Here is an 11,901-nt window from a genome sequence, read left to right as displayed (position 1 = left end):
AATGTAAATGGACTCGGACGAGGATGAAATGAACTGCGCTAGAAATATGGAGATTGATGAAAGGAGCATTTTAGCAACGCCTCTTTGTTTAATCATTCACTTATCATTTATCACGCTCCGAATGTAATGGCACACTATGTGCATCCGGCATCGTGAATTAAGCGCGCACGCACTGTCACTCGTCTGACACACTTGAAACTATTATATTGACAAAAATCGATCGGAAATAAATTTAAGCATCTGTCATATATGTATATATGAATATTTTTTCTTTCTGAGTCAATATTTAGAGTTATTCTTTCTCCATGACGTTCTTGATTTTTTTCTCAAACCAAAATTATCTTTATTTCAAAAATTTTCTCACTAAATAAACTATGTAAATGAAAATAATAAAGTAAATAAAATTCTTAGATAAGTAATTTTTTTCGCCAGTTGAAACTGTTTTAGATAGAATACAAAACAGTTTTATTTGAATAAATTTCCTTCGAATGGAACCGAAATTTTTCTGTTTCTACTCAGCCGAAATAGCTCAGTTGGGAGAGCGTTAGACTGAAGATCTAAATGTCCCCGGTTCAATCCCGGGTTTCGGCAAAGGAATTTTTTTTTTGCGACAAGTGATTGAAAACTACATTTAAGTATAGAGAAAGTAAATGATAAATAATCTTTAACTTACTACCTCTAAGTCTAAATATAATACTTTTCAAAAAACTGTCAGAAATTATTATGCATTTCTGTATTAGGTAATTTTTATTGTTCCTAGAATAAATTTTACCATGTCTGCATAAAATTGTAGTATGAAAATTAATAAATAAAATTTATTTTAAACGCAGCAAAAATTATTTACATGGAAACTGTAAAATTTGACGAAAAAAGGCACAAATTCAAAACAGTTTAGATTATACTAAATGGTAAAAATTACATTATATTTTATTTGCCTGTATTTTCGGAATAAAGTTGATCCAGAAAAGTGCAATTTCCAGAATGAGTTTTACTGTTCTCAAAGTAGATTTTAGTGAAAATTAGCAAAAGTCACTAGAGGGACTTGTAAAAATTGCTCAAAAAATGCAAAAATTAACTATTTAGATTGTAAATATTAAACATTACTTTACGCCTTTTTCTCCGCGTGAGAAAAATTCTTCGTTAATTTATCATCAGCCGAAATAGCTCAGTTGGGAGAGCGTTAGACTGAAGATCTAAATGTCCCCGGTTCAATCCCGGGTTTCGGCAAAGAAATTTTTTTTTTTTTTGCAAAGTAGTCAATTTTTAAAATTTTTTCAAAAGAAAGTTTATTTTTTTTTAAATATATTCAGAGCTATTATTTTAAATTTAAGTTTTATTTCATTTTACGCATTTTAATTTCAATAAATATACATTTTAATAAATAAACTTAAACCTATACCGAAATTTAACGAAAAATACTAAATAGTGCATAAATTATTAAACAAAAAGTTACAATGATTTTCCCACGAAACAAAGTTTCATTCCGCTCTAAGTACATATTGTTGATATGTCCATATGTCAAATCCAATTTCCTCAAAGCAAAAGTATAAATTAATATCTTGGGATGTTTTGGCACACCTCGGGTTTGTTTCTTTCGCGAATATATATATATACGTAGGCGGATATTTCGACATTTGCGGTGAAAGTAATATGGCTTTCGCATATATGTTTATTACATGGTTATTGTAACCTACGTATATACATTATTACGCATCGGGAATTGAGCTTATCGCTATTGTACAAGAAAGGCGATCTTCTTAAATTGGATTGACATTTATGTATAATATACGCCCCAAGTAAATTTCCCCCCTATATTTTCTATAATATTTACAACTTTATCATTAGATTCTCATTCTGATATAGATTTCGAAATTTATCTATTTATTTATAACTTCATTATAATTGTAAATTGTTAAATAATCTGATTAATCAATTAATTAAATGAATTAATGCAATTAATTTAATCACTGCAAGTAATTAATTTAATAATTTATTAATTTTCCCAACGTTTTTTTTGTTTCCCAACTTTTTTCATAAATGTTCTCTTTTAATGTTTTGAATTTTAAAATTAAAAAAAAAAAATCAATAATTATTGAAAATTTTAATTTCGAAAAATAATTATTCTTGAAAATCTTGATGTAAAAAGAGGGCACTGTCCTTTATTTTGATTAAAGTAGAAGAAGACCGTTAGAATCGCCAAAAAACTGTTATAATATGATTAACGGGTGCGAGTTTTAGGAATATTACTTTTGTGAACTCACAATGCATGTAAAAGCATATACACACCTTTAAATATATATAATATAGTTGAGGTCATAATTCTTTTTCTGGGCCAAGGTATTGTTATGTCCCCTAATTCCTCTAATTCATAATGCTCTTTTTTCCCATTAATCCAAAAAATTCTACTTTTATTTATCAAACAGAGGTATATGTATGGTATAAATTTTCAATTTGGAAATCTTAATTTCGGAGATGAGAAGTTAATTAGGACGTGTGCGGTGTTTGAATACCTCATTACTTTTGTACCGTTCTATATTTTTTTTTCTTTTTTCATCATCAAACTTATATATACTGAGAATGAAATGCGTGAATTAATAACGGCAAATTGAAGTACCTCTGTTGAAATAAGTGCGAGTTCCTTTCAATGGGAAGGCAGGTGTATCATTTTAATTTGCATTGTATCTTCTTCTTTGATCATTAGCAGTCACATTTCAATGAGAAGAATATACCATTTTAACAGGATAGGAAACGCAATAATTTTTTTTTTTTTCTTTAATAAAAACGGATGTAAATTAGTTTATTGTTATTAATTATTAATGAGGAGTGACTATGATGGCAAATTGTTAATTAACATACGGCAATGACGAATAATTTATTTATAATAATTTTTATTAGGTATAACATGTAATAATTATCAAAATTTTATACAATTAAATTTGTCAAAAAGAAATTTTTCCTAAAAATTCTGGACAAAAATTTCCACAAGAGGGAATTGAATCTCTCAGTGTCGATACCTATATACATGCATATAATTCCAATGAATAAAAATGCGTTTATTTCGAGATTACTTTAATTGATTGAAAATAGATCAAAAAAGGATTTATTCGTTTTAAAAACAAGGCTCTTTGTTAAATTTCTGAAATACCAAACTGAGAAAGGACAATTCTTGTGGAAAAATAAGAAAAACAAAAATACGAAGATAAAAGAAAGAAGAGAAGAGAAAAGAAAAGAAAGGAGAGAAAGAAAAGGAATAAAAAAAGGAAAAGAAAATTATTTTAGCAAGAGAGAACATTACTGTTGGCATTGGGCGATAATGTCCTCTCGGATACAAATACGAACGAGTGGCTCTTGGACACGCTCGATTATTTTTTAAGTTGGACAAGATGCAAAGTACACTTCTCCATGGATACTTAGAAGGCGATGGAATCTTCATTACTGGTCGAGTTTACTTCCACGCGACCTTGAGACGTTCCAACTCCTGTAGAATTGCAAAAGAATGTCCAACTATAGACTATACACTCGATGCAATATACCTCTATATATATATTCTTCATTTTCCTATATATGAGAATAAATCCAATTAAGATTCTTTTTTTTGGTTCTATAGTTATGTAGAAAGAAACATTGCCAACTGTATCAAACCTGGCGCCAGTCTCGTGTATTCATCAAAGATTTCAACAAAAAAAATCCAACATTTGTTTTTAACTCTCGGTCTGTTGTTGTTTCAACCTAATTTAGCCTTCCGATTGTATTTTTAGTCGCAGCAATAAAAATCTTTAAAGATTTCTTCATTTCAAAGTAAATTATTTCTTTAGTGACTGACAATTAGAGTTGTTGCCAATTTTGAGCCATTTTTAAGGTTATTTTTTTTATTTGTTTCCAACGATAATAATAAAAATAATAAATAATTATCACTATTAATAAATTATATATTATTAATGGTAATATAATATTAATTAAATATTTCCAAAATAAGATTTGGACTTTGAAAATAAATAAATAAATTTCAAAATTTTAAGGAGCATAACATAATAAACTGTATTAAATAGTTAAAATCCTTTTAGTGTCCCAGTAATCAATCTCATTATATTAGTTAAAAAGTGAAAAGTCATTCAACCTTTTTATTTCAACTATATCATCAAGGTCAGAGTAATTTTATTTAACAACTTGTTTTTTTTCCCAAGCATAAATTTCGGTTATTCTTGCCATATGAATTTATCAAGAAAAGATGCTTACAGATAATTATAATTTGTGTACAAGTTGCTACTAAATAGCTTCCTCGTGTCCCAGTTTTCAAGTAGCATCTAACTTGTAATTATTTCATTATCATTCGGTTTCCTCATAGTAAAATATATATGTTAATGACCTATATATACAATTTCCTGTTATGAGAAAAAAAAATTATTCCTTTCAATGAACTTTCTTTATATATAAAAGAACAATTTCTTTAAAAAAAATGATTTCCTCTAAAAATAAATAAAAAATAATTCTTGAAAAATTTGGTAAAACTTTAAGTATATAAGAGAATGGGAAATTTTTGTTCAACTTATAGTGAAGAATTTTTGTAAATTTGAAATGATATCAGTTATGAAACTGGAATTTTTACATAATATTCCGCTTAAACAAGGAGGTCATGACACTCTATTTTTTTTCTTGATTTTTTTTTTCTTAAATGTAGTGGCGTGAGAATTGGCAAGAATACATTTTTCTTAAAGCATCATATACACTTAACATCGTGCGAAATTTTTCACGTTCCTTTGCACTTGCGGTTCACACGTTCGACGACCTCAACTTTGACCGTGTAAAATACTCATCCATATGAAAACAACATTAATCGTGTTCACCTTTAACTAGTTATTGATATATTGCCTATGTCTTGCCTTCAGTTCAAAGTCAAAATTTATCGTGTCTATAATTCTGCGTGCAACAACAAAACATTAGACATATCGTAAAGAGAAAATTATCATAACTTTTTATTAAAATAAAAATTTTCAAGTTTATAAATTTATAGTTAAATTGATTGGTAAATAAATTGAAAAATTGATACATAAATTAATAAATAAATTTAATATATAAAATTGGCAAGTTCAAAATTTCTGTATTTTTTATAAAAACAAACAACTTTTCCTTTAGACACTTTCCTGTAGAACAAAAATTAAAAAAGTTATCATCATTTTCCACAAAAATTCAAAAAATTCATATTTTTTTGCTTTGAAAATATCAAACATTGGTATCTTTGTAAAATTTTATTAAAATCTGATCTTCTCCTTTTTATTACATTTTGTACAAAATGAAACAACTTTTCCTTTAGACACTCTTTTGTAGCACAAAATCTAAAAAAGTTATCACCTTTTTCTGAAAAAGTACAAAAAATTCAGATATCTTGGCTTTGAAAAAATCAAACTTTGGTATCTTTGTAAATTTTTATTAAAATCAGTTTTTCTCTTTATTTCCTTAAATTTTGTACAAAATCAAACAACTTTTCCTTTAGACACTCTTTTTTAGCACAAAATCTAAAAAAGTTAACACCTTTTTCTGAAAAAGTACAAAAAATTCAGATATTTTGGCTTTGAAAAAATCAAACTTTGGTATCTTTGTAAATTTTTATTAAAATCAGTTTTTCTCTTTATTTCCTTAAATGTTGTACAAAATCAAACAACTTTTCCTTTAGACACTCTTTTGTAGCACAAAATCTAAAAAAGTTATCACCTTTTTCTGAAAAAGTAGAAAAAATTCAGATATTTTGGCTTTGAAAAAATCAAACTTTGGTATCTTTGTAAATTTTTATTAAAATCTGTTTTTCTCTTTATTTCCTTAAATTTTGTACAAAATGAAACAAGTTTTCCTTTAGACACTTTTCTGTAGCACAAAATCTAAAAAAGTTATCACCTTTTTCTGAAAAAGTACAAAAAATTCAGATATTTTGGCTTTGAAAAAATCAAACTTTGGTATCTTTGTAAATTTTTATTAAAATCTGTTTTTCTCTTTATTTTCTTAAATTTTGTACAAAACCAAACAACTTTTCCGTTAGACACTTTTCTGTAGCACAAAATCTAAAAAAGTTATCACCTTTTTCTAAAAAAGTACAAAAAATTCAGATATTTTGGCTTTGAAAAAATCAAACTTTGGTATCTTTGTAAATTTTTATTAAAATCAGTTTTTCTCTTTATTTCCTTAAATGTTGTACAAAATCAAACAACTTTTCCTTTAGACACTCTTTTGTAGCACAAAATCTAAAAAAGTTATCACCTTTTTCTGAAAAAGTAGAAAAAATTCAGATATTTTGGCTTTGAAAAAATCAAACTTTGGTATCTTTGTAAATTTTTATTAAAATCTGTTTTTCTCTTTATTTCCTTAAATTTTGTACAAAATGAAACAAGTTTTCCTTTAGACACTTTTCTGTAGCACAAAATCTAAAAAAGTTATCACCTTTTTCTGAAAAAGTACAAAAAATTCAGATATTTTGACTTTGAAAAAATCAACCTTTGGCATCTTTGTAAATTTTTATTAAAATCTGTTTTTCTCCTTATTTCCTTAAATTTTGTACAAAATGAAACAACTTTTCCTTTAGACACTTTTCTGTAGCACAAAATCTAAAAAAGTTATCACCTTTTTCTAAAAGTACAAAAAATTCAGATATTTTGGCTTTGAAAAAATCAACCTTTGGTATCTTTGTAAATTTTTATTAAAATCTGTTTTTCTCTTTATTTCCTTAAATTTTGTAAAAAACCAAACAACTTTTCCTTTAGACACTTTTCTGTAGCACAAAATCTAAAAAAGTTATCACCTTTTTCTAAAAAAGTACAAAAAATTCAGATATTTTGGCTTTGAAAAAATCAAACTTTGGTATCTTTGTAAATTTTTATTAAAATCAGTTTTTCTCTTTATTTCCTTAAATGTTGTACAAAATCAAACAACTTTTCCTTTAGACACTCTTTTGTAGCACAAAATCTAAAAAAGTTATCACCTTTTTCTGAAAAAGTAGAAAAAATTCAGATATTTTGGCTTTGAAAAAATCAAACTTTGGTATCTTTGTAAATTTTTATTAAAATCTGTTTTTCTCTTTATTTCCTTAAATTTTGTACAAAATGAAACAAGTTTTCCTTTAGACACTTTTCTGTAGCACAAAATCTAAAAAAGTTATCACCTTTTTCTGAAAAAGTACAAAAAATTCAGATATTTTGACTTTGAAAAAATCAACCTTTGGCATCTTTGTAAATTTTTATTAAAATCTGTTTTTCTCCTTATTTCCTTAAATTTTGTACAAAATGAAACAACTTTTCCTTTAGACACTTTTCTGTAGCACAAAATCTAAAAAAGTTATCACCTTTTTCTAAAAGTACAAAAAATTCAGATATTTTGGCTTTGAAAAAATCAACCTTTGGTATCTTTGTAAATTTTTATTAAAATCTGTTTTTCTCTTTATTTCCTTAAATTTTGTAAAAAACCAAACAACTTTTCCTTTAGACACTTTTCTGTAGCACAAAATCTAAAAAAGTTATCACCTTTTTCTGAAAAAGTACAAAAAATTCAGATATTTTGGCTTTGAAAAAATCAAACTTTGGTATCTTTGTAAATTTTTATTAAAATCTGTTTTTCTCTTTATTTCCTTAAATTTTGTACAAAACCAAACAACTTTTCCTTTAGACACTTTTCTGTATCACAAAATCTAAAAAAGTTATCACCTTTTTCTGAAAAAGTACAAAAAATTCAGATATTTTGGCTTTGAAAAAATCAAACTTTGGTATCTTTGTAAATTTTTATTAAAATCTGTTTTCTCTTTATTTCCTTAAATTTTGTACAAAATCAAATAACTTTTCCTTTAGACACTCTTTTGTAGCACAAAATCTAAAAAAGTTATAACCTTTTTCTGAAAAAGTACAAAAAATTCAGATATTTTGGCTTTGAAAAAATCAACCTTTGGTATCTTTGTAAATTTTTATTAAAATCTGTTGTTCTCTTTATTTCCTTAAATTTTGTACAAAACCAAACAGCTTTTCCTTTAGACACTCTTTTGTAGCACAAAATCTAAAAAAGTTATCACCTTTTTCTGAAAAAGTACAAAAAATTCAGATATTTTGGCTTTGAAAAAATCAAACTTTGGTATCTTTGTAATTTTATAATAATTTTATTAAAATGTGTTTTTCTCTTTATTTCCTTAAATTTTGTACAAAATCAAATAACTTTTCCTTTAGACACTCTTTTGTAGCACAAAATCTAAAAAAGTTATAACCTTTTTCTGAAAAAGTACAAAAAATTCAGATATTTTGACTTTGAAAAAATCAACCTTTGGCATCTTTGTAAATTTTTATTAAAATCTGTTTTTCTCCTTATTTCCTTAAATTTTGTACAAAATGAAACAACTTTTCCTTTAGACACTCTTTTGTAGCTCAAAATCTAAAAAAGTTATCACCTTTTTCTGAAAAAGTACAAAAAATTCAGAAATTTTGGCTTTGAAAAAATCAACCTTTGGTATCTTTGTAAATTTTTATTAAAATCTGTTTTTCTCTTTATTTCCTTAAATGTTGTACAAAATCAAACAACTTTTCCTTTAGACACTTTTCTGTAGCACAAAATCTGAAAAAGTTATCACCTTCTTCTAAAAGTACAAAAAATTCAGATATTTTGGCTTTGAAAAAATCAACCTTTGGTATCTTTGTAAATTTTTATTAAAATCTGTTGTTCTCTTTATTTCCTTAAATTTTGTACAAAACCAAACAAGCTTTTTCCTTTAGACACTTTTCTGTATCACAAAATCTAAAAAAGTTATCACCTTTTTCTGAAAAAGTACAAAAAATTCAGATATTTTGGCTTTGAAAAAATCAACCTTTGGTATCTTTGTAAATTTTTATTAAAATCTGTTTTTCTCTTTATTTCCTTAAATTTTGTACAAAACCAAACAGCTTTTCTATTAGACATCTTTTTGTAGCACAAAATCTAAAAAAGTTATCACCTTTTTCTGAAAAAGTACAAAAAATTCAGATATTTTGGCTTTGAAAAAATCAACCTTTGGCATCTTTGTAAATTTTTATTAAAATCTGTTTTTCTCCTTATTTCCTTAAATTTTGTACAAAATGAAACAAGTTTTCCTTTAGACACTTTTCTGTAGCACAAAATCTAAAAAAGTTATCACCTTTTTCTGAAAAAGTACAAAAAATTCAGATATTTTGGCTTTGAAAAAATCAAACTTTGGTATCTTTGTAAATTTTTATTAAAATGTGTTTTTCTCTTTATTTCCTTAAATTTTGTACAAAATCAAATAACTTTTCCTTTAGACACTCTTTTGTAGCACAAAATCTAAAAAAGTTATAACCTTTTTCTGAAAAAGTACAAAAAATTCAGATATTTTGACTTTGAAAAAATCAACCTTTGGCATCTTTGTAAATTTTTATTAAAATCTGTTTTTCTCCTTATTTCCTTAAATTTTGTACAAAATGAAACAACTTTTCCTTTAGACACTCTTTTGTAGCTCAAAATCTAAAAAAGTTATCACCTTTTTCTGAAAAAGTACAAAAAATTCAGAAATTTTGGCTTTGAAAAAATCAACCTTTGGTATCTTTGTAAATTTTTATTAAAATCTGTTTTTCTCTTTATTTCCTTAAATTTTACACAAAACCAAACAACTTTTCCTTTAGACACTTTTCTGTAGCACAAAATCTGAAAAAGTTATCACCTTCTTCTAAAAGTACAAAAAATTCAGATATTTTGGCTTTGAAAAAATCAACCTTTGGTATCTTTGTAAATTTTTATTAAAATCTGTTTTTCTCTTTATTTCCTTAAATTTTGTACAAAACCAAACAACTTTTCCTTTAGACACTTTTCTGTAGCACAAAATCTGAAAAAGTTATCACCTTCTTCTAAAAGTACAAAAAATTCAGATATTTTGGCTTTGAAAAAATCAAACTTTGGTATCTTTGTAAATTTTTATTAAAATCTGTTTTTCTCTTTATTTCCTTAAATTTTGTACAAAATCAAATAACTTTTCCTTTAGACACTCTTTTGTAGCACAAAATCTAAAAAAGTTATCACCTTTTTCTGAAAAAGTACAAAAAATTCAGATATTTTGACTTTGAAAAAATCAACCTTTGGCATCTTTGTAAATTTTTATTAAAATCTGTTTTTCTCCTTATTTCCTTAAATTTTGTACAAAATGAAACAACTTTTCCTTTAGACACTCTTTTGTAGCTCAAAATCTAAAAAAGTTATCACCTTTTTCTGAAAAAGTACAAAAAATTCAGAAATTTTGGCTTTGAAAAAATCAACCTTTGGTATCTTTGTAAATTTTTATTAAAATCTGTTTTTCTCTTTATTTCCTTAAAGTTTACACAAAACCAAACAACTTTTCCTTTAGACACTTTTCTGTAGCACAAAATCTAAAAAAGTTATCACCTTTTTCTGAAAAAGTACAAAAAATTTAGATATTTTGGCTTTGAAAAAATCAACCTTTGGTATCTTTGTAAATTTTTATTAAAATCTGTTTTTCTCTTTATTTCCTTAAATTTTGTACAAAACCAAACAACTTTTCCTTTAGACACTTTTCTGTAGCACAAAATCTAAAAAAGTTATCACCTTTTTCTGAAAAAGTACAAAAAATTCAGATATTTTGGCTTTGAAAAAATCAAACTTTGGTATCTTTGTAAATTTTTATTAAAATCTGTTTTTCTCTTTATTTCCTTAAATTTTGTACAAAATCAAACAACTTTTCTATTTGACACTCTTTTGTAGCACAAAATCTGAAAAAGTTATCACCTTTTTCTGAAAAAGTACAAAAAATTCAGATATTTTGGCTTTGAAAAAATCAAACTTTGGTATCTTTGTAAATTTTTATTAAAATCTGTTTTTCTTTTTATTTCCTTAAATTTTGTACAAAATCAAATAACTTTTCCTTTAGACACTCTTTTGTAGCACAAAATCTAAAAAAGTTATAACCTTTTTCTGAAAAAGTACAAAAAATTCAGATATTTTGGCTTTAAAAAAATCAACCTTTGGTATCTTTGTAAATTTTTATTAAAATCTGTTGTTCTCTTTATTTCCTTAAATTTTGTACAAAACCAAACAACTTTTCCTTTAGACACTCTTTTGTAGCACAAAATCTAAAAAAGTTATCACCTTTTTCTGAAAAAGTACAAAAAATTCAGATATTTTGGCTTTGAAAAAATCAACCTTTGGTATCTTTGTAAATTTTTATTAAAATCTGTTTTTCTCTTTATTTCCTTAAATTTTACACAAAACCAAACAACTTTTCCTTTAGACACTTTTCTGTAGCACAAAATCTAAAAAAGTTATCACCTTTTTCTGAAAAAGTACAAAAAATTCAGATATTTTGACTTTGAAAAAATCAACCTTTGGCATCTTTGTAAATTTTTATTAAAATCTGTTTTTCTCCTTATTTCCTTAAATTTTGTACAAAATGAAACAAGTTTTCCTTTAGACACTTTTCTGTAGCACAAAATCTAAAAAAGTTATCACCTTTTTCTGAAAAAGTACAAAAAATTCAGATATTTTGGCTTTGAAAAAATCAAACTTTGGTATCTTTGTAAATTTTTATTAAAATCTGTTTTTCTCTTTATTTCCTTAAATTTTGTACAAAATCAAATAACTTTTCCTTTAGACACTCTTTTGTAGCACAAAATCTAAAAAAGTTATAACCTTTTTCTGAAAAAGTACAAAAAATTCAGATATTTTGGCTTTGAAAAAATCAACCTTTGGTATCTTTGTAAATTTTTATTAAAATCTGTTGTTCTCTTTATTTCCTTAAATTTTGTACAAAACCAAACAGCTTTTCCTTTAGACACTCTTTTGTAGCACAAAATCTAAAAATGTTATCACCTTTTTCTGAAAAAGTACAAAAAATTCAGATATTTTGGCTTTGAAAAAATCAACCTTTGGTATCTTTGTAAA

At 25.4% G+C, this 11,901-nt stretch overlaps 2 non-coding genes across 2 annotated transcripts; both read left to right on the top strand.

The window, feature by feature from the left end:
* Nucleotides 1–518: 518 nt before the first annotated feature.
* Trnaf-gaa lies at nucleotides 519–591 on the top strand. The gene has a single exon. It is a non-coding gene; the product is annotated as a tRNA-Phe (tRNA).
* A 563-nt stretch (nucleotides 592–1,154) lies between these two features.
* On the top strand, nucleotides 1,155–1,227 carry Trnaf-gaa. Its single transcript has one exon. It is a non-coding gene; the product is annotated as a tRNA-Phe (tRNA).
* The last annotated feature ends 10,674 nt before the right edge of the window (nucleotides 1,228–11,901 follow it).

Source organism: Leptopilina heterotoma, unplaced genomic scaffold, assembly GCF_015476425.1.
Source record: "Leptopilina heterotoma isolate Lh14 unplaced genomic scaffold, ASM1547642v1 Lhet_209, whole genome shotgun sequence".
Classification (NCBI taxonomy): domain Eukaryota; kingdom Metazoa; phylum Arthropoda; class Insecta; order Hymenoptera; family Figitidae; genus Leptopilina; species Leptopilina heterotoma.
Note: the sequence above shows the minus strand (reverse complement) of the source record. Positions and strands in the feature narration are given on the sequence as shown.